Raw genomic sequence first — 23,765 nt, 5'->3', positions numbered from 1 at the left:
CCCTCACTCCGTAGCCTCACATCTGGAGAAGCCTCCAGCCCTCCGAGTGCTTCCACCGGCAGCCCTAGACAGCCTGTCCTGCCCAGACCTACAGGTCCGGCAACCCAGAATGCCAGAAGCTCGGCGGTTCTTGAAGAAGTTGCTCCTTCCGCTGGGGCGCGTTACCACACCGAGTCCTTACTGGGCCTGGAATACTTCCCCGAGGTCCCCTCTCAGCCCACGCGGTACACCCACCAGGCAGCCCCACATTCCACACCTTCAACCCCTCCCTCCCTGCCTTCCTTCCTTCGCTCTTCTAGCCCGCCCGCACAATGGGTGCGTCGCCTGCGGGGCCGGCTCTGCACCCTGATTGGCGCAGGTGAGATCTGACCCCGCCCTTCCTCTCTTTTTCTTCAACTCTTTCCTTCTCACCTCCTCCTGAAAAGGCAGGAAACTCTCAAACTATTGGTTAGAAGTGTCCCCACCCATAGCCTTAGGCTCCTTCACATGGTCTGCTGGGATATGTAGTCTTATGAATTAAAGAATTGACGACATGGACGGCAGATAGGACTACGAGTCCCTATACACCTTGCGCGACTCCGGCTGGGCAGGATTCCGGACAACGCCTGGTTCCTCTCGGGTCCTTCCGGCGTCGCCGGAGTGAATTGATCCGGGAGTTGAAGAGGGCTCCAAAGGTGGGAAGTGGAGTCAGCGCCTCAGTTACCGGTAAGGTGTGGCTATTCTTTTTCAGTCCCCGTAACTCTGAGTGGCGCTGAAGAGGTCTGGGTCTCATAGGGCCAAGGCTAAGGCACTCTGGCTCGGCTCTGGCAGGCGGAGCGGACGGGGCTGGAGCGGGGCCCTATGGGCGTAAGTGAGGTTACCCTACGCGAGTGGCGTAAAGCGGGTTTGTAAATGCCGCCTGCCAGACTTGGGCCTGAACGCCTCCGGGAAATCTCCTCTAGATTGGGGCGAGAGGGGAAGGCGAGGTTGGCCTCTGGTGCCCCTGGAGAGGGGAGCGGGCGGATGTACCCGGGGTGGGGTCCTCTAAAGGTGTGGCTTGGGGCGGGGCAGATGAGGCTGCTATTTCCCCCGTTTTAGAAGTAGGATAGGGGAAGAGTGGAGGAAGGAGAGGTGCTGAGGATGCTGTTTTTAGGGGTGACTCGGATTTTGCCCTTTGAAAGAAGAGGACTGTATGTAAAGAAGGGTCAAATGTTGACAGGAATCTAGGTATTCAGCTTCTTGATGTGGCTTCTCAAAGGAGAATTTTGTCTTAAATAGGAAGGCTTGATCCTCTTATGTGTAATACCTATAATGTTTACCCTGTACTGTTTTCAAAGCACTTTCACATCCTGCTGCTGCTGAAGAAACTGAGGTGATAAGTGACGTGCCCAAGGTCACACACTTACGGACAAATTCTCTGAATCTTGTCCAATTCTAGTCCAGCTTCTGAATCTGAGCTGCTTCTCAAGAAAGAAAGCGTAGGGAGGTTGGTTGTGTTTTTTTAAGAGGGTGGAGAAAGTTCCAAAAGAGCGTATTTTATTTATTTCTAAGAATTCTTTTGAGCAGGGCGGAAATTCCTAATCTAAAGGAAAATCTTACTCTGACCTTTGGGAAAATATTTGGGGAAAAAACTGCATTTCTACTTGCCTATTTTTCTTTTATTATTATTATTTTTTTAAGTGCCATTGAGTCGGTTCCGATTCATAACGACCCTGTGTAGGGTTTCCAAGGAGTGATTGGTGAGTTTGAACTGCCGACCTTGCTCAGTTCCAATGCCCTGGACTCATACTGCTGCACCAAGAATCCTTTCTTTTTTATTAGAGGTGTATTAAGTGATAGCTTGTACTACTACAGTCTATTTAAAAGTGTACATAGGAGATACGAGAATTTCAGTTAGGAGAATTTCAATTAAGTAGCCCATTCTGTTTTAGTGTTTGGAATCCTGGTGTGGTGCTGAAGGACAATGCACTGGACCAGAAGGTCAATGGTTCAGATCCACCAGCTGCTGCTTGAAAACCCTATGGTGGTGATGTGCTGTGGAGTCGGTTCTGACTCAGTGACCCTGCATAAGAGTTTCCGAAGCTGTAATCTTTACTGGAGCAGAAAGCCTCATCTTTCTCCCGCTGTATAGCTGTTTGAAGCTGCTGATCAAAAGCGTTACCACTACGCTACCAGAGCTCCTTGAAAACCCAATGCAGGGTAGCTATTAGTCAGAATTGATCGATGGTACTTAACAACATCATTTTAGTAGTAGTTTTACTTTTGCAAAACTGAGGACAGTAGGATTGGAATTCTTTCATAAAGCTTACATTATACCTTTTTTCAAATAAAGTGGTTACAAGAGATAGTTTAGTGCTAGTGTGCTGTAGCATAAGCACTGGACTGCTAACCACAAGGTCGGTGGTTCAAACCAACCAGCCGCTCTTCTGAAATCCTATACAGGGTCACTGTGAGTTGGAAGCGGCTTAATGGCACCTAACACCACCACCATTAGAAAAGAAGGTGCATTGTATTTGTGGAGGTAACATCAAATATCCTTCTTGGGATTTTTATTTGCTTCTCATTTCTTTACTGTAGAATGTGTCTGTGAGTTTAATGGAATCTGGACCTTATATATTATTTTCTGTACTTTTTGTTTCAATTCATCTTTATTTTACATGAATGAGTGAAAAAAAAAAACACAGGATGTGTGATGCGTATGTTTTATATTGAGCTGAAAATTGTGGTCTTATTCCAGTCTTAACGTTTTTGTTATTATGATTAATTATAGTCATGAATATTATTGAATAATTCTTAAATAGAGTTTTAGGATTAAGTTCACTGACACCAGAATTTCTTGATAATAAGTTTATCCAGTAATTATATACTTATTTATAGACAGCAAGTAACCAGTTATGGCTTACTTTTATGTAAATTGATCATTAAAGTTTGCTGAAATTTAAATGCAGTAACACCACATTCATTGGTGTTTTATTGCACTGTGGTTTAGACGTTCAGATGAAAATTAATAAGGCCTTTAAAGTAGAAGACAGAATATTACAGAATTAAGTTAACATCTGGAATAATGTGACACTTAGCTAATTGTAGCTCATGGGGAATGAAGAATCAAGGGAAGAAATGGAAAACTGGAAAAAACTAATTTTGTTCTATATTGGGAGGGTAGTTTAACCATAAACTGAGCATAAGTTAGTAAAGCAAGTGTGTTAATGTATTTTTTAGATGGCAGAATTAAATTTACTTTTTGTTGGAGGCGATAGGAAGTGAATTCTAACTTTTTGTGGGAAACTAGGAGGTTGTAGAAAGAGGTTTTGAATAAGTTTGGAAAACTTGGAAATAAGTTAAAATTAAGTATGAGGGAGCGTCAAAATGTTAATGGAAAAATTCCGGGCTTTTTTTTTTGTTTTGTTTTGTTTTGTTTTTAAGTTTTTTGTTGTGATTTGAGTGAAAGTTTACAGGGCATATCATCAGTTTTACATTCAACAAATCATATACTTTGTTTCATTACAATGATTATAATCTCCTCCACGTACCATCAGTTAACAGTATTTCTCTCTACTCACTTTTATCTTTTTTTTTTTTCTTTTTTTTTTTTTTAAACACTCAGGCATATATAATAATTTACAACACCAAAGGGCACATTCTGCAAGCCTGCCTCCTGGCCGCCAGCTCTCAGTCCCTCTCTTTGCATGAATTTAGAGTCCTCAGCAGCTCCCTCTCTCCATGTCCTCATCTCTGCCGCCATCTTAGGATAAGGTCCTGCATTCCGATTGTACTCTTCTCCCTTGATGGTCCTAGGGTCCTCTGTTGCTGGAATGTAAAGATTGACTACTTCCCCGTTTTTGTTATAAAACTTCTACCTTTCCAATTGTGACAGTCTCAATTAGTCATGATAACAATTAATCAAGTCACAAGACTCTTATCCCCATCTCTTTTCAACAGACCCATCTAGACAAGATGAAAACTATTCAATGGGGACTCTTTCTTCCTCTGCACACTCTTAAACTAAACTCCCTCCTAAAAACTTGTAAGCCAATCACTTCTTGCCTCATTTTAGGTAGCCAGTGTCTAAGTTTCCTATCCCTATCTGCCCTGTATACAGAGGGAATAGCATTGATACTTGATGTGAAAACTCTTTCTCTCTGTTGGTATTTTGAGGTGCTACCTCCATGAGTATAGGTGAAGTTCATCAAATTGTAGCAATTCACCCTCATTTCCATTATCCAAAGTATATATATATATATTTAATCCTCCTCTAGTTGAGTTCTAGGAGCTCTGGTAGCGTAGTGGTTACGAATTGGGCTGTGAACCTTAAGGTCAGCGGTTCGAAACTACCAGCTGCTCCGCGGGAGAAAGATGAGGCTTTCTACTCCCGTAAAGATTTACACCCTCGGAAACCCTGTACAGGGTCGCTATGGGTCGGAACCGACTCGACGGCACTTAACAACAACAAGTTGAGTTCTAGGTTATCAGGCCATCCAGGCTAGATCAAATGGGTACTATCTGCAAGTTTGGGTGTTCTTGTGCATCTCCCGTCACTTCATGTCAACTGGATGCTTCACTCTCAGCTCTAGTCCTCTGTAGCTATGTCCTTGTCCATGGGCTCAGGTGTCCCCTGGTCTCACCATACTTTTGACTAACCAACCCTTCCTTTGTTTCTCTAATCTCCAGGTCAATGGGAGTCTATGGAATGTGATTGAACTCAGTCCCTTTCATCATTGCTGCCTTTCCCCCTCTTCCACTCACCAGTAGACCAATGTGGTCCTCAGCAAGCTTATGTGCCTGCTCATGTGTTCCCTTTGACTTTCAGTCTTAAAGGGGGGTTTGTCCTAAAGGGACTTTATGGCTTGCCTTGATGGGTTCCCAGCAAACAACTAGCTTATTCTTGTAGTAGCCAATCATACTGCCATTTTTGTTTTGGATTTTTCCTGCTAATCTTTCTTTGAAGATGTATCTTCTGTTGCTCTAGCTCTTCCAGGCTGGTCTGCTTGTCCTTTCTAGTGGGAATGTCCCACCTCGGAAGGTTCTGGATGGGCCTCACGATTCCACTTAAGGTCCTATTTGTTATCTTTTAATTCCATTTTTTCCACAAACTTTTTGAAACTCCCTTGTATAATGAAATTGCTGTATTTCAGTGTATTTTTGCTTTGGCTTAAGTTTGATTCTACCACTTAATCTTCTCCTAACTTCTAAAGTTGATTATAATTTTGATACTATTTCATCTGTGCTGGAATGGTACAGTATTGTTTTATGGTATTCCTTTAAAGTCATGTTCTCAAGTACTTTGGTTAGTTTGGACCGCTGCACATTGGGTAACATAGGCTTCATAGTGATGTGTTCAGTTGTATTTTTTATACTGATTTATAATTTACATTCTACTAACTCACACTTGCTGTCATTTTAGATTCTGACAGTAGTTGATTTGTGTCAGCTTTTGGCCATTATTTCTTATGGAACTTAGGTTGTTTTCCATGTGCATCTCAATCTTTCTCTTTTTCTAGCTAGAATATAATGTATACGAACAAGGGGTTTATCGTTCCACTCTCAGTAGGTAGAATTACTGAGTATATGCTCTACAAAAGAATAACCAGGTTCAGTGAGGTTGGTTTAGTCAGCCCATGGATGCGCAGCTAGTAACAGGGAGACCAAGACAACATCCAAGTCTCTGACTCTATAGTGTTGTGGAATGGAGACTCAGTTTCTTTAGATTGTTTTGTTGTTGTTTTTTATGTTACCCTCTTATGTGATTAATGTGATCATTTGTCTTTTGTCTCCTCTCTAACGGTCTTTTTCATTTGTTGCACCTTTCAGTTACCACATAAGTAAGTTTCCTGACTGAGGCCTTTGTACATGTTTTATCTCGGTGGGCTGCTGCCTTCAGAGTTCCTGGTTCCCCTCAAATCTGACCAATTCCTGGTGGTTAATTTTCAAGTGTCATCTTAGAGGTCATTCCTTAGGGAACTCTCCTGACGGTTCACCCCACATCTCTGAAGCTTAGAGTAGGTCCCCACTGTATCTTTACTAGACTTGGCAGTACACTTTGCAGCATTCACCATAGTAAGAGATTAACAGTTTATGCATTTATCTATCTTATCTCCACCAACCTTGTGGTTTGCAGTCTCATGCTTATTCTCTAGAGCCACTGTATTCCCCCTATAACTTAGTTGTTAAGTGCTGTGTAGTCAGTTCTGATTCCTGGGGACCCTATATAGTGTTCCCAAGGAGCAGCTTGTAAGTTTGAATTTCCAGCGTTGGGGTTAGTAGTCCAGTGCTTACTCTAAGCACCACACCAGGTCTCCCAATGTAATTGGTGTTGTTAAGTGCCACTAAGTTGATTCCAACTCATAGCAACCCTATATAGGGTTTCTAAGAAGCTGGTGCAACTGAACTGGCGACATGAAGGTTCAAACCGACCTTTCAGTGGAGGGCTTATCCTACAGCTCCACACCAGGATTCTCCCTACATAACAGATGTTTATTCTTTCTTAGAGGTCTCTAAAATCAGAATCGTTAACTTTTTATGTGAAAAAAAGAGAGCAGTCATTATCCATTACAGTGAAATTTCTGTATTACAGAATTTTGAGACCTTAATACTGGTGTTTTTTTTACAAGCAACATTTGTTGTAACAAAAGAATATAAACATAGAAAGACCTATCTTTCAATGATCTGCATTTTTCCTGATGTTATTTCCTCCTTAAAACAATTATTTCAAGTAGGTAATAAAGTGCTGTGAAGTCGGTTCTGACTCATAGTGACCCTCGGGTTTCCAAGGAGCGACTGGTGAATTTGAACCTTTGACCTTGTGTTTCTAGCTGACCTTGCAGTTCAAACCTTTGCAGTCTAATGCATTATCTTGCAGTGCCACACCAGAATTCCATGTGAAATATACACATATTAAAAATGAAATACTTTTATTGGACTATTAAGAGATAACGTGTTTACATAAAGATAAAAATGGTTCCTATTTTCGTTTATGTGGAGATGAAAATTTCAGTTTTGTCATTTTAGCTACAAAATTTAACTACATCTTAGATGTACTGTAATTTTGTTTTTGTTAAGTGCTGTCAAGTCAGTTCCGACTCATAACAAGCCTATATAGGGTTTCCAAGGAACAGCCGGTGGGTTTGAACTGTCAGCCTTGTGATTTGCAGTCCAGTGCTGATCCTACAATGCTACACCAGAACTCCTTGTAAAAGGATTGTTGTTGAGTGCCATTGAGTCGGTTCCAACTCATAGTCAACCTGTATAGGGTTTCCTAGGAGTGACTGGTGATCTTGAACTGCTGACCTTGTGGTTCAAACCAACTTTGCAGTCCAGCGCATTAGCCTACAGTGCTACACCAGGACTACATGTAAAGGGGTAGGACCCAGTAAGTTACTCTGAATGCCTGAGGATGAGTGTCTGACCTCAGAACCAATTAGTAGCCTCACCCATTCCCCTGCCCCTTTCATATACACACACAGTCTCCTAGTTCCAGCAGAAGTGAGACATGCTTGATCATTTTCTAGTGGGGGCAGGTGTAGGAAGAGAGGGTTGTTCTTATTAAGCCTTCAAGTAGGCTTTGACTCAGCAACTGTGTATAGTGTTTCCATGGAGCAGCTGATGAGTTTGAACTGCTGACCTTGTAGTTCACAGTCTGATGCTGATCCTACAATGCCACATTGTTGTTGTTAAGTGCCATTGAGTCAATTCTGGTGCATAGTGACCCTGTATTGGGTTTCCAAAGAGCAGCTGGTGAGCTTGAACCACCAACCTTGCAGTTCAGACGACTTTGCAGTCTGATGCATTAGCCCATAGTGCCACCCTAGGACTCCCAATTAAGACAGTCATATTTTTCATGGTTACACTAGCTCTGGTAGCATACTGGTTCCGAATCGGGCTGCTAACTTTAAGATCGGCAGTTCAAAACTACCAGCCGTTCCACGGAAGATGAGGCTTTCTGCTCCCTTAAAGATTTACAGCCTTGTAAACCCTGTGTAGGGTCACTATGAGTCGGAACCAACTCCACAGTACTTAACAACAAGACCAGTCCTTTTTTTAACCACCAAAAAATGATTTGAACCTTTCCAATTCTTCTGAATTGCCTAGAATGAAGTTTTACCTACAGGTTTTTGTTGTTGTTTTTTTAAAGTGGATTTTATTAGTAAGCTTAGAATTTTGTGATAACAGAAGTGGAATATGGTAAATGATAGACACTACCGACATGCCTTGTGTGGAATTGTAGGATGAGCACTGGACTGGTAACCTCAAGGTTGGTAATTCAAACCTGCCAGCCGCTCTTGGAAACCCAATGCAGGCCTCGTTATGAGTCACAGGGCACACAACAACAGTAGCAACAGACACACCTCAGAAATATCGAGGGTTCGGTTCCAAATCAGTGCAATAAAGTAAGAATTGCATAAAAGTGAGTCACATTTATTTTGGTTTCCCAGTACAAATAAAAGTTCTACTTGCACTATGCTATAGTCTATTAAAAGTATATAATAGCATGAAAGAGTGAAATTACCAAACTATAACATAGAGACACAAAGTGAGAACATGCTGTTGGTATTCTTGCTTGACTCAATGTTGCCACAGACCTTCAATTTGTAAACTATGAAAAAACAAAACAAAAAATAAAACCCACATAATATCTGCAAAGTGCAATAAAACGAACCACAGTAAAGCAAGGAATGCCTGTGCTATTTTATTCAGTGAAGCCAATCCCTTGGAAATAGTTTACCAGCAGTAAGTCTGAGTTGCCTAATATTGAACTTTGCCTTAAATTGTCTTAGAAATGAGCTGGGATAGCCAACCGTTACTGAGCAGTGACTTAAGTGCCAAGCATCATGCTAAGCATTTTATGTGGTCTCATATAATCCTTACGACTACCTGTGAGGTAGAGGTGTTATTATTTCTATATTATAGAGGAGGGAAACTAAAATACAGCCAGGTTGTCATTTGCCTATGGCCACACAACCAGTTATTCCTTGGAGTCCAGGTTAGCTGACTCAGGACCATGTTTTCAACAATTGTAGTAAAAGTGAAAGTGGTGTTAGTGTATGCATATATCGGTCTGTCTGCATTGCACATGCAGATAGGTTGTGCCTCTAATTTCCAGGAAGACATTAGACTGTTCAGAATGAGATATATACCCATTGGTATCAATCATTCTAGGGTGCTACATTCATCTGTGATTGAGCCAGAAACGGGAGACACTTACTACAGTGTTGGTCAAGTGAAAACCATTATTATTTTTATAGAAAGCAGACATTAAATAATAACAGATTTTCAAAGGAGAACTGCTTACCCTTTCCCGAATTATCCATGTCCTTCTTACAGTGAAGACAGGCACACTGTTATGGTCTATTGCTGTGTTCATGTCATTGCTGCTTCCAGCTATCAACAATGCTTGGGAGGCCTGTAAGCCTCTGGAAGCTTCTGCTCTGTTGCTGTGCCTTGCTACCAACGAGCTCAAAGACCCTTGCACAAGCTCTCCTGAGCCTCTGCCACAGGGTCCTTCTAGCCTCTGTTACTGGCTTCCAGCATGCTAGCCAAACCCCACTGACCAGGAGATAAAGGTGTGCGACTTCTGTATAGGGCATAGACAGGCTTCTCTTGCTCTGTACAAGCAAGCTTTACAGATCTTTTAACTCCACCAGTAAACCTTCTACCTGAAGGGGCTCAGCTCTTGTTCCATGGGCCAACAAACTCATTGCAGCCATCTCACCCTTTGGGCAGTGAGCCCACCACAACTCTTTCTTAACACCCTCAGTGTTTGCTTTCTTCTGGGGCTAAGGGGTCTTTGATCCAAAACTGACCAATCTCCTTGGTAGGCCACAGGCTCCTTATTTGTACAGTCACTGTCCAGTCCCTGCAAGAGTTTCACACACTTTACTCGCATACTTCCAACCAGTAATTTTGTGCAAGTTTATGAGACCCTGGTGTGGCACTGAACTTTGAACTCCACAGGGTCGGCAGTTCAAACCCAGAAGCTACTCCTTGGAAATCCTATACAGGGTCAATATGAGTTGGAAATAACTCGATGGCACTTACAGCAGCAGCAAGAGACCATGACTAGAAAGACCACATATATAAAATCAATTCACTACACTGTACTTAAGGAGCTCTGGTAGCGTAGTGGTTACGAATCGGGCTGCGAACCTTAAGGTCAGCAGTTCGAAACTACCAGCTGTTCCGCAGGAGAAAGATAAGGCTTTCTGCTTCTGTAAATGTTTACAGCCTCGGAAACCCTGTACAGGGTTTCTATGAGTTGGTTCCGACTCACAGCACATCACCACCACCACTCTGTACTTAGTGGTAGAACTTCTTTGGATGACAGTTAGATTTAGAATTGTAATCTTAGAAAAAAAGTTGTGTCTCAAGTGCTAAGTATGGCTGGTAAAAGTTACTTACATGTATTCCATCGTACTCTAAAAATATTTCCTAGGGAACTCTGGCAGCGTAGTGGTTACGAGTTGGGCTGCTAACCTCAGGGTCAGCAATTCTGCCAGGTGTTCCACAGGAGAAAGATGAAGCTTTCTGCTCCCGTAAAGATTTACAGCCTTGGAAGCCCTATGCAGGGTTTCTATGAGTCAGAATCGACTCCTTAGAACACCACCACCACCACAACCAGGAAGTTATTACATGGAGTCCAATCCGACTTTGTTGTTGTTAAGTGCCTTTGAGATGGTTCCTGCTTATAGTGACCCTGTCTGTATAGGGTTTCCAAGAAGGGCTAGGTGGGTTTGAGTCACCAGCCTTGTGGTTAGCAGTCCAATGTTTATCCTGTAGCCCCACACCAGGACTTCAACATTGTGGTGAGTTGATCCCTGTGAGAGCACTGTGATGCTTAGTCTGGTGGCGGGAGTAGTAGGTCAGTAGTTTACTATCTTTCATCCTAAGGCTTAAGCTCATGGCATGGGATTATCAACATCTACACATTCCAATTATTTTTTCTTCTCTGAAAAAATATTGTTTAAGTATGTCAGTTGAACTTGCATAGGATTAGTATAGGTATAACATGATACAAGCATGTTCTTGCAATTATGCAAAATGACTTAGCACTATATTTCTTTTTTGTCTCTTTTCTACAAGACTTTTCAAGGGCAGGGTTATTTCTAACTTTTCCTCACCACATCTCCAGCTAACTGTGGCTGACTTAGATTGTGAAGAATACTATGCTAGGTACTAGGAGTCATAGGATAGGCATTGAACTGCTAACCACAAGATCGGTGGTTCAAACCCTACTAGCTTCTCCTTGGAAACCCTATTCAGGGCTGCTGAGTCAGAACTGACTCAGTGGCACGTAACAACAACAGGAAATAAAGAAATGAATAAAACCTAGCTGTTGGGACCTGGTCTTGGTGTGGTGCTATAGGATATGCACCAGACTGTTTACTGCAAGGTTGGTGGTTCAAACCCACCAGCTGCTCCTTGGAAACCCTGTGCAGGGTCTCTATAATTGTGAACCAACTCTGTGGCACTTAACAACAACAACAGCAGACAGTTGGGAATGTGGAACAAGTTGGGCTGAATTCTAGCCTGAAATACCACTTACACCATTGACTAATACTGTGTTTTTTTACTCAGAAATAACAATACTTGTATGATATCTTTTTCCATATTAAAAGTAATATTTTGACAGTACTGTCAAATTTGGAGAGATTTTTGAGGATGTGGCACTGTAAGATAAGCACTAGACTACTAACCACCAGGTTGGCAGTTCAAAGTCACTGGCCACTCTCCCAAACCCTATACAGAGTCACTTTGTATGAGTCTGGACCAACTTGAGGGCACTTTAACAACAACAACTTAATTTGGTTGGCATTCCTTGAAATGAGTTACATTCTTAGCAGGAATGTTACAGGAAGAACTTTGATAACATAAACAGATAATTCTGATGCCCTCATTTCTTCTTGTGACTAATATAGCCTTTATATTTGAGATCAGTTGGGAGCTAAAGGTAAAGTTAAATAGTATCATCAAACTATGACCTTGGCCTCATTAGCACATAGTGTTAAGCAAATGAGCCAGAGTCTATTTGTTATTTGGGATAATAATTTTTATCTACATTTGAGTGCCTTGTGGCAATGTTTTGGTGCTAAAAATGTTCATAATGTAAAAGAGGGTACACTTTGCATATTGTAGAGGACCTTAGTCAAATAGAAGTCTTTAGGTTAAGTAGTAGGTACCTAAGATAAGTGATGCAAAGCAAATAGACAAGACCCATGTGGTACAGCCTCTTTAAATTAAATTTTACTTTGTTGTTGTTGTTATGTGCCGTGGAGTCAGTTCCGACTCATAGCGACCCTGCACAGGGTTTCCGAGGCTGTTAATCTTTACGGGGGCAGAAAGCCTCATCTTTCTCCCGCAGAGCAGCTGGTAGTTTCGAACTGCTGACCTTGCAGTTCGCAGCCCGATTTGTAGCCACTATGCTAAACCGTGATAAAATATACAGGCATAAGTGTAGTTGATTTTCTAAAGGATTTTTAAAACTTTAACGTTTTGGAGAAATTAAAATAAGAAATCACAAATACTAATAAAAAAGAAATTGAAAAGACATGTACCTCATTTCAGCACTAACCAACTGTTCTGTTAGTCATTATTTGATTTATGAGTCAGTAGATTGTGAACTTTTGGGCAAATGATAATTTAGTCAAGGGGATAAGCTTCTTTTCTGTTTTCCAACAACTGTTTTTGTTTAATAACTAGCAATATAAATTGAATGCTTATTATGTAACACTGTGTTAAGAATGGTTGTTGTTGTTGTTAAGTACTGTGGAGTCAGAATCAGTGACCCTGTACATGGTCTCCGAGGCTGTAAATCTTTACTGGAGCAGAACGCCTCATCTTTCTCCCACTGAACCACTGGTAGTTTCAAACTGCTGACCTTGCAGTTGGCAGCCCGACTTGTAACCACTACGCTACCAGAGTCCTGCTGTGGCTCTGCTGGCTAATGTGCTAGACCGCAAAGTCAGCTTGAACCACAAGGTTCGCGATTCAAGCTCACCAGCTGCTCCTAGGAAACCCTATACAGGGTCATTGTTCATGTATTGGAAGTGACTTGATGACGCTTGATAACAACGACAAAGCCAATTCTGAAGGCTTCATGTTAAGTATGGTTGTTGTGAAGTGCTGTCGAATCGGTTCCAACTCATAGTGACCCTGTATAAGTATGGTTGCTGTTGTTGTTAAGGTGCCGTCAAGTCAATTCCAACCCATAGTGACCCTATATAGGGTTTCCAAGGAGCAACTGGTGAGCTTGAACTGCTGATCTTGCGATTCAGACGACTTTGTAGTCTGCTGCATTAACCCACAGCACCACACCAGGACTCCATATAAGTATGATAGATATGTTTAATTCTCTTAACAGTCCTGTAAAGTCCTGTAAAGTGAGTACATTTATCAATTTTCTTACAGCGTCTGAGTTTAGTTGTTGTTGTTAAGTACCGTGGAGTCGGTTCTGACTCATAGTGACCCTGTACAGGGTTTCCAAGGCTGTAAATCTGTACGGGAGCAGAAAGCCTTATCTTTTTCCCATGGAACTGCTAGTAGTTTTGAACTGCCGACCTTAAGTTTAGCAGCCTGATTCGTAACCACTACACTACCAGTAAGAGCAGTCAAATAATCTGATATCACTCGAGCAAAATTTTAAACTTAAGTCTTTCTGTTTCAGATCTTTAACTGTCTACCACTATTTACAGAAGAACTGTACTTTTTTTTTTCATTTTATAGATATTTGCATTAAATAGTACTCCCCAAAATATTTAGCTGTGATACACGGACATGATACATTTAACTTTTAAGGTGAGCCAGGGGTCTAGTTGCAAGATATATAAACCAGCTCTGGTTAATTAAAAACTAAAAAAACTTTATTTAAAAGGATGTGGAATACCTTAAGAATTGGTAGGAAAGATAGAGAAATGCAGAAACCAAGGGAGGGTAGCCAGAAACATGGATGTATTGCTAAAACAGTCACCAGGGTTAGGACATAATACCTGAACCATGGTAGTATAGTGGGTTATGCATTAGACTCTAACTGCAAGGTCAGAGGTTTGAATCCACCAGTGGCTCTACAAGAAAAGTGTGAGGTGTTCTGCTCCCATAAAGATTTGCAGTCTCAGAAACTGGCTTGACGGCACATAGCAGCAACAACCGTAGTAATTGTTGAACTCGGTGCCATTGCTTCGTCTCTGAATAATGTATCAACTCTCACAGCATTTTACATCATTCCCTGATGATTCGAAGTTTCTTGAGGGAGTTTTTGATTCACTAGGTCAAGTAGCTGATTTTTAGCAAGATTTTATACAGTAAGGAATTTTACTGAGCTCTGGTAGCGTAGTGGTTATGGATTGGGCTGCGAACCGCAAGGTCAGCAGTTCAAAACTACCAGCTGTTTCGCGGGAGAAAGATGAGGCTTTCTGCTCCCGTCAAGATTTATAGCCTCAGAAACCCTGTACAGGGTCTCTGTGAGTTGGAACCGACTCCATGGCACATAACAACAACAACAACACTTCTGGTATGGCGCTGTGTTTGTGGGTTAATGCACCAGACTGCAAAGTCATTTGAACTGTAAGGTTGGTGGTTTAAGCTCACCAGCTGCTCCTAGGAAACCCTGTACAGGGTTGCTATTGGTTGGAATCGACTTGATGGCATGTAACAACAACAACAACAACACATCGTAGTGGTTACAAATCGGGCTGCTAACCTCAAGATCGGCAGTTCAAACCTACCAGCAGTTCCGCGGGCGTAAGATGAGGCTCTCTGCTCCTGTAAAGATTTACAGCCTTGGAAACCCTGTACAGGGTCACTGTGAGTCGGAACTGACTCCACGGTACTTAACAACAACATATCGAGGTGGTGTGTGAACTAGTAAATGCTAGACTACTAAATGAAAGGTTGGTGGTTTGAATCCTCTCAGAGGAGCATTGGAAGAAAGGCCTAGTAATGTTTCCAAAAGTCACAGTCTCAGAAACATGGAGTCACCAAGAGCCAGACTAACTCAACTTGATGGTAGCTAACAACCTGCTTGCTGAAAAATGAATGTCCTTGACTAGGTAGCCAGAATGATTCAGTGTCGTTCTATGGTCCTTTGTTGTCATGGTTGTTAAGTGCCATGGAGTCGGTTCCCACTCATAGCGACCCTGTATAGGATTTCCAAGGAGCAGCTGGTAAGTTTGAACTGCCAATATTGGTTGAGTGTTTCAGTGTACCAGGTGAAACACTACAGCGCCATACCAAGACTCCACTAAAAACTAAACCCACTGCCATAGAGTCCATTCAATTCATAGCAACCCCATAGGACAGAATAGGATTGCTCTCTAGGGTTTCTGAAACTAAATCTTTATAGAAGCAGACAGCTTCATCTTTCTCCCTTGGAGCAGCTGGTAGGTTTGAACTGCAGATCATGCAGTTAGCACCCAAATGCTTAAACTACAGCACCCAAATTGAAGGTCCACAACCTTGTGCTGCTGAGTATTCTGGAGTGAATCTGAATCACAGTCCTGTTCCCACTGTCCTTTCTAAACACTTACAGTTATTTTGTTGTTAAGTTGTCAAGTTGGTTCTGACTCATAGTGACCATATAGAGGGTTTCCAAGGAGCAGCTGGTGGGTTAAGATTGTTGCTAACCTTGTCTCATCCTATGCCACACCAGTAGCATATTTGTTTAAATTATCGCTCATTATTTCTGTTTTGGTTCTTCATAGAAATGTGTGTGGACTTGTATTTCTGAATTATGAAATTATGGTACTGTGGTTTAATGCACTGGACTGCAAAGTTGCTTTGAAATACAAGGTCAGCAGTTTAAGCTCACCAGCTACTCCTTGGAAACCCTATACAGCGTCTGTCGCTTGGTATCCACTCAATGGCACTTAACAATAACAACAATATATAATGGCTTTTTTAGCTTTTAAATTAGAGTTTTAAGATTTTAGTTTCTTACATAGGTCAAGGATCACTTTATTATTAAGAGTCTAAGCTCTGGAACTAGCTGAGCTTGGAAGTATATGGCAGAATCTTGGTCCATTTGTCCATTGGTAGTCCTGAGCTTCAGTGTTAGGACTTCAGTCAGTGCATGTGGAACAGTGGTTCTCAGACTGGAGGAGCCGGTGTCAGAGGAGCTCCTGCAGAGAGCAGAATTTGGGTGAACTGGTATCGTTTAATAATTTTATTTAATGAAGGAAGGGAGTAATATGTTTTATATTCCTCATTTGAAAGCTTTCATATGGTTTTATTTAAAGGGGGAAAAAAAAGCAATTTTTGCTATTTTAAAAGGGTTTAACATCACTATCTTTCTTCATGTATCTTACTTGAGGAATCTCTGATTCCCCTGACTGCTTGATTGTGGAGGAAGCCTAACTTCTGGAAGATCTGATCGTGTGTTTCTAAATTAGAAAACAAGCATTTTTCTGTGCTTAAATGTAATAGCTAATTTTGGATAATTGCTGTATGCCATACACTATTCTGGACCACTGGTGTGGTGATGTTGGTTAATGTACTGGGCTGTAAAGTCCATTTGAACGGGGAGGCCTGCGGTTCAAATTCACCAGCTGCTCCTTGGAAACCCTATACAGGGTCACTATGGGTCTGAACCGGACTCAGCAGTATATAATATAACATAACATAACATTTTCACTATTCAAAACACTTCATCTGTAATTAATTTCCTTTATTTTAATCTTCCTCAAAACTTGTAAGAGACAGCTATTATTCCTGTTTCATATAAAGGAAAACAGAGGCACAGGGAAATTTAGTAACTCTCCAAAGATCTTACTAGTGATTGAATCCAAACCTGTTGTGTTTTTAGCATTGTGCTTACCTCTTAAACAGAAGAAAAGAAAAAAAAAAAAATGTAAACAAGTTGTGGTCAAGCCAACTCTGTGTCTTGTGTGTTTAACCTCAGAACACTGTTCTAAAAGGCTTTTATGATTATGACATTCTGGAAGCAGATTGCCAGGTCTTTCTTCCAAGACCCTTCTGGGTGTGTTCAGGCTGCCAGCTTTTCAATTAATAGCCCAGGATTTAACCATTTATACCACCCTTGGAACCTAATCACCATCAGAAATAGTGCTGTATGGTAACAGTGCAGTTAATAGTGATGAGGTATAATTGAAGAAACCCAGTGATACAGTGAGTTATGCCTTGGTCATGAAAAAAAACGTTGATGATTCAAACCTGTCAGTTGCTTCACAGGAGAAAGATGAGAGATTGTTTCAGTAAATCTTTACAGCTTCTGGATAAGCACTGGACTGCTATCTGCAAGGTAAGCCACTCAAACCCACAGTTGCCCCTTGGAAACCTTATATAGTGTCGCTATGAGTCAGAACCAACACGACGGCACTTAACAACAACAAACCCAGTGGAGCAGTTCTACTCTGTCCAATATGGTCGCCGTGAGTCAGAATTGATTTAATGGCAGTGAGTTAGGTTTTCCTTTAGGTATAATTGGAATAGTACCATTCATATTTTCCTCTAGGTAACTGAATTTGAGAGTTTTACTTAGAACCTTAGCCCCCACTTAACCTTCTATAGAAAAAGAAATTGTGGCTTTTAAATGACAGACATAAAATTAAATATTTAGAACCCAGTTTGCATAGATGGGTAAGTTCTCAACTACTTGCCAGAAGGTTGGCAATTTGAAGCTAACCTAGAAGCACCCCAGAAAACAGGCCTGGCGAGCTGCTTCCGAAAGGTTGCAGTCTTGAAAATCTTCCCATGGAGTGGATGATGGGTAAAAGCCACAGATCTTTCAGTTACCAACTAAGTACTTTAACTACTATATAATCAGGGTTTCTGAAAATCTGTGGAGCAATTCTATAATTCTGTGCAATATCAGAATTGACTTGACAGCAAACAGATAAACATCTGTTTATCACTTAGCACTATGGGTCAGTGGGTAGAATTCTACCTTACATGTGGAAACTTGAATTCAGTTTCCAGTCAGTACTCCTCATGCACAGCCACCACCTGTCTGTCAGGGGAGGCTTCTGGATTGCTGTGGTGCTGGGCACATTACAGTTGGTCTGCTGGGATACAGACGTATTACCAGGAAGAAAGGCCTAGTAATTTCTTAATGAAAATCTTATGGATTACAATGGTCCAATCCCCAGTTGATCATGAGGATGGCTCAAGACCAGGCAGTCACTGTGGCTTGGGGGCCTGTTTGAGGGCGGTTGATGGTTCAAACCCATCATCTGCTTCTTGGAAATCCTGTAGAGGGTCACTTTGAGTTGGAACCAACTCGACAACACTTTACAACAACAACAAACAGTAACGACAGCATATCTGTTATAGGCAGACGGGGATTAATAATGAATGGTAAAGTGAATGGAACTAAATTTCAAGCTCTTTTACATTTAAACATTTTTTTCATCATGGATAATTGTGTTTTGATTTTCCAGTATTACATGTTTTCAGTGAATTTCAGTCTGAACTTTCAGATATTTTCATTGTTAAGTGCTGTCGAGTCGATTCTGACCCATAGCAACCCTGTATAGGGTTTCCTAGGAGTAGCTGGTGAGCTTGAACTTCCAAACTATAGCTACCCTTTATAGGGTTTCCAAGGAGTGGTTGTTGAGGTTGAGCCACTGACCCTGCAGATCAAACTGACTTTGCAGCCCAGTGCATTAACCCACAGCGTTATACCAGCACTCCAGTTAGCGTTCACAGATAACTTGGAAATGACTGAGTAGCAGATTAAGTGGTAGGTTGTTACGTGTTATGTGCCATTGAGTTAGTTCTGACTCTTAGTGGCCTTATAAAGTGTTCCCAAGGAGCAGCTAGTGGGTTTGGACTGCCAGCCTTGTGGTTAGCAGTCCAGTGCCATACCAGGATAAGTTAGACTTTCCAAAAAATTGGGCATTTATTGTGTAATGCATAGTTTCTTTTGATTGTTATTTAAAATTTTTAAATAACTAATGTTTAATTGTTGTTAAGTGCAGTCAAGTGGGTTCTGACTCATAGTGACTGAATAGGCTTTCTGAGGAGCATCTGGTGGGTTTGAAGCACTGACCTTGTGGTCTAGTGCATATCCTACAGCATCACACTGTCTTATAATGCAAGATGCATTTTGCTTTAGATATTACTCATCTTTTATTGAAACTACAACTCTGAAGTATATTGTTGTTTATAAGTACCACTGAGTCGGTTCTGATTCATAGCAATCCTGTATAGGGTTTCAAAGGAGCAATTGGTGGACTTGGGCCATTGACCTCATGTAGCAGTCCAGGGCTTAACCTACAGTACCACACCAGGTACTAGTGTATGTATATTACTGTTGATAAGTGCTGTTGAGTCAGTTCTGACTCGTAGCAACCCTGTATAGGGTTTCTGAAGAGTTGGTGGGTATGAACTGCCAACCTCTTGGTTTGCCATCCAGGCTGATCCTGCAGTACCACACCAGGAGTCCTATGAGGTATACATCTAAGAGCAAGCCACTTTGTTTGTGTATGCTTTAGTTGCTTCGTCTTTTTTTAAAATGGATAGTAATATGAAGTATACAGCTCAGTTACTGTCCGTTTTACAGATGGAGATACTAAAGCATCAGGAGGGAAAGTGACTTGCTCTGAGATGAGATAGTTTATAAATGATGGGATAGAATTTGAACCCATGTTTTTTTTGTTTAAGGTTTTTATTGTGGATTGAGTGAAAGTTTGCAGGGCACATCATCAGTTTCACATTCAACCATTTATATGACTTGTTTCATTACATTGATAATAATCCCCTCCATACATCATCAGTTAACAGTGTTTCTCTCCATCCTCTTTACCTTTTTTTTTGGTGGGGGGGCACTTTGCCTTTTTGGAATTTACAGTCTTGGCTTTTAGGGAAGGTTTTTACATTTATCTGTGGATATCCAGGGCTCATGTATGCGATTACTAACAAGCATAACTGAATAATCAGATGGAGGGACATTTTGCTATGTCTGCTAGGTGGCTAAAGTCTGATCCTCAGAGCCTATGGTTTGGACGGTCTGCAACGCTTGGGCCCACAGGGACATGAACTCCTGACCGGGTCTGCATCAGATTCCCCCTTATTTATTATTTGTTTAAGGGACACTGCCTGTTTTAGGCGGTCAGTGCAAATTCTTCCATCTTACCTGTCATGGAAACTCACTGCAGCATGGCAATGGCTCTGTCTTAGGTTGCCGAGGTTCCACGTGATCCTTACCCATCTCTGGCCACATGTCCAGCATAAGCAGCTGCCATCCGAAGTAGGCAGGGAGGGAGGAGACCGGCTGGGGACCCCATACGCAAGACGTTGAACCCATGTTTTTGAAACTTAATTCTCATGCTCTTTGCCTATATCTCTGTATATCCCATGCGGTATTGGGGGGGGGGGTGGAGAGAATTTATAAAAAGCAGCAGGGTGGCTATATCTGATTTCATCTGGCTTCATAAGGGGGAAGGAGAATTAAATTCAAACTCAGCCCAAGGCCAGTTCCTATGAAATGGAGATCAAACATGCCACCACCATACTACTTTACCTACCCTCTTCTGACACCAACCATCCCTCCCACCACTCTCTGCTTCATATCTGGGTTCACTAATCCATTGCAATGACCATGGAGAACTCAGACACTACTCAAGAAAGTGAACAAGGTACAGTGCAGGAGTAGTAACAGTCCTCTAGTCAGGAACAATTCTTCACTGCCATACTGCATACTGCAGCCATGTAGCCCCTTGGCCTCTGCCCTGTTTGGGAAAGTATTAAAAACTCCTTTAGCACTGTCTGTGAATGCCCAAAGGGCACATTTTGCAAGCCAGCTCTTAGGCACTCAGCTTTCCTTAGTCTATAGGCCTGGAAATGTGCAACTGCTCTGTCTCTGTATGGCACTGATTTTGTTGCCGCTGCTTTTACAGATACGGAGCCACACATGGCTCTTCTTTCTTGATGGTGTTGAATCATTTTTGCCTGCTTCTGAGAGGGCTCTTTTTAACCCTAGCAGGAAGTCAAATTAACCAATGCCTGAGTTGGAGTCTTATAAACCCTATACGCATGGTCTCACCTAAACATTTGATGGGAGTTATAAAAACCATACTAGAAGAGACATATTAAGTAAATTTTGTGTATTGTTGTTAGGTGCTATCTAGTCAGTACTGACTTGTAGCAACCCTATGCATAAAAGAATAAAACACTTCCCAGTCCTGTGCCATCCTCACAATTGTCACACTGGAGCCCTTGTTGCTGCTGCCACAGTGCCGGTTCATCTGGTTGGGGGTCTTCCTCTTTTTCACTGACCCTCCACTTTACGAAGCTTAACGTCTTCTAGGGACTGATCCCCCTGATAAATTGTCTGAAGTATGAAAGATGATTTGGACATATTGTCAAGAGGGAACAGTCGCTGAAGAAGAATGTCATGCTGGCTAAGATGGAGGGTCAGAGAAAACGAGGAAAACCCCCAACGAGATGGATCAGCCAGGTGACATCATTGATGGCGTCAAGTGTGGCAGGAGTAGTGAGGTTGGCCCAGGATTGGACATTGTTTCGTTCTGCTGTGCATGGGGTTCCGACTTGATGGCACCTGACAACAACAACAACAACATGAGAGATGAAGTCTGTCCATCCTGGCTTCTAAGGAGAATTCTAGCTGTAATTCTTCCAACACTAATTATGTTTGTTCTTCTGGAAGTCCATGGTACTTGGAATATTCTTCTCTAACACCATAATTCAAATGTATCAATTCTTCTACAGCCTTCCTTATTCATTATCCAAGTTTCACATTCACATGTGGCAATTGAAAATACCATGGCTTGGATCAGGTGCACCTTGGTGCACCTTAGTCCTTAAACTGACATCTTGCTCTTAAACACTTTTAAAGAGGTGTTATGCAGCAGTATTGCATTATATAACAATGTTGGATTTCTTGAGTGCTGCTTCCATGAGAGTTGATAGTGGATCCAAGCAAAATCAAATCTCAATATTTTCCCCATTTATATGAATGTAATTTATTGGTCCAGTGGTGAGGATTTTTGTTTTTTTACTCTGAGGTGCAGCCCATATTGAAGGCTGTGGTCTTTGATCTTCATCAGGAAGTATTTAAAGTCCTCTTCACTTTGAGTAAGCAAGGTTGCATCATCTGCATATCGCAGGTTATTATTGAAAATACTTCCAATCTGATGCCACGTTTTTCTTCATATAATCCAGTTTCTCAGATTATTTGCTCAATGTACAGTAATTATGATCAAAGAATACAACTCTGATGCACAGATTTTAAACCATTCAGTACCTCTTGTTCTGTTTGAAAGACTTCTTCCCAGTGTTATCCATTGCTTGCCATGAGTCATATAGTTGATAGCTTTTGTATAACCAATTAAGCACAAGCTGTCTTCCAAATTTCTTGGCATAAATGGGTGAGTGTCTCTGGTGCTGCATCAATTTGTTGAAAGATTTCAATTTGTATGATGTTTGTTTGTAGCGCTTTGTTTTTGTTTTTTTGCCAATACCTTTAGTACAGCTTGGACTTCTTCCTTCAGTACCATCTGTTCTTAATCGTATGCTACGTCTTGGAATGACTGATCACCATACATTTACTTTTGTTACAGCAACTCTGTGTATACCTCATTCATCTTTTGATGCTTTCTGCATCAGTCCATATTTTTCCATGGAAGCCTTCAGTATTTCAAATCGAAGCTTGTATTTTTCCTTCAGTTCTTGCAGCTTCAAAAATGCTGAGCATGTTCTTCCATTTTGTTTTTCTGACTCCACGTCTTTGAACTTTGTCTTCAGCTAATCTTTGAAACTTTCTGTTCAGCTCTTTTAGTTCCTCAATAGTTCCATTTCTCTACACTGGAGAGCAAGTTTCAGAGTCTCTTCTGACATCTATTTTGGTCTTTTCTTTCTGTCCTGTCTTTTAAATTACCTTTTGTTTTCTTCCTGTATGATCTTCTTGGTGTCCTCTAACATCTCTTCTGTACTTTGCTCATTAATGTCTACTGCATCAAATACATTCTTGAGATGGTCTATAAATCTAGGTGGATATATTAAACGTCATATTTTGGCTCTCATGGACTTGTTTTAATTTGCTTCAGCTTCAGCTTGCATATAAGCAATTGATGGTCTGTTCACAATCTGCCCCTGGCTGCGAATTGGCAGTTGATATTGAGCTTTTCCTCTGTCCCCCTCCCACAGATGTAATTAGTTTTGTTTCTGTGTATTCCATCTGGTGAGGTCCATGCTGAGTCATCATTTATGTTGTTTAAAAAAGACATTTGAAATAAAGAAGTCATTGGTCTTGCAAAATCTTGTCACGTTATCTCCAGCATCATTTCTGTCACCAAGGCCATATTTTCCAACTACTGATCCTTCACCTTTGCATTCCAATCACTGGTACCATAGTAATAAATGTAGATTGTCCTCTAAAGTGCATATATTACACTTTTTGTTAACAAGAGATTAATTCTAGATGTTCCTAAACACAAAATATTATAAATACTAAACTGACAGTTGCCAAGTTCAGGGAGATTGAATTTCACATAACCTTATTAGAATATGGAATATGAAATCTTGAATTATAGAAAATATCATTTTCAAGGGAAGATGAGAGATGTAAATGTATCTGAATGTTTTAATCTTATTTTGGTGTCCTTATTTTGGTGGTACCAAACGGCCACCACTCGTCTGTCTGTTGTGCTGTGGTGATTTGAGTTGCTGTGATTCTGAGGGCTATGCCACCGGTGTTTTAAATAACCAGCAGGGTCACCCATGGTGGAAGGGTTTCAGATGAGCTACAAAACAAAGACAGACTAGGAAGAAAGAGTGACAAACTACTTCCGAATCGCTAGTCACTGAAAACTCTATGCATAGCA

At 41.3% G+C, this 23,765-nt stretch overlaps 1 protein-coding gene across 1 annotated transcript in view; it reads left to right on the top strand.

Annotated features, from left to right (window-relative positions):
- The first annotated feature begins 636 nt into the window (after positions 1-636).
- PDCD10 (programmed cell death 10) overlaps positions 637-23,765 on the top strand; it is a 75,028-nt gene continuing 51,899 nt past the window's right edge. Inside the window, exon 1 of the mRNA XM_006861805.1 lies at positions 637-705. The gene's annotated coding sequence lies outside the window, so the exon portion shown is untranslated. The remainder of the gene's footprint in view (positions 706-23,765) is intronic.

The sequence above is a fragment of the Chrysochloris asiatica genome, unplaced genomic scaffold (genome assembly GCF_000296735.1).
Source record: "Chrysochloris asiatica unplaced genomic scaffold, ChrAsi1.0 scaffold00043, whole genome shotgun sequence".
In the NCBI taxonomy this organism is placed as follows: domain Eukaryota; kingdom Metazoa; phylum Chordata; class Mammalia; order Afrosoricida; family Chrysochloridae; genus Chrysochloris; species Chrysochloris asiatica.
Note: the sequence above shows the minus strand (reverse complement) of the source record. Positions and strands in the feature narration are given on the sequence as shown.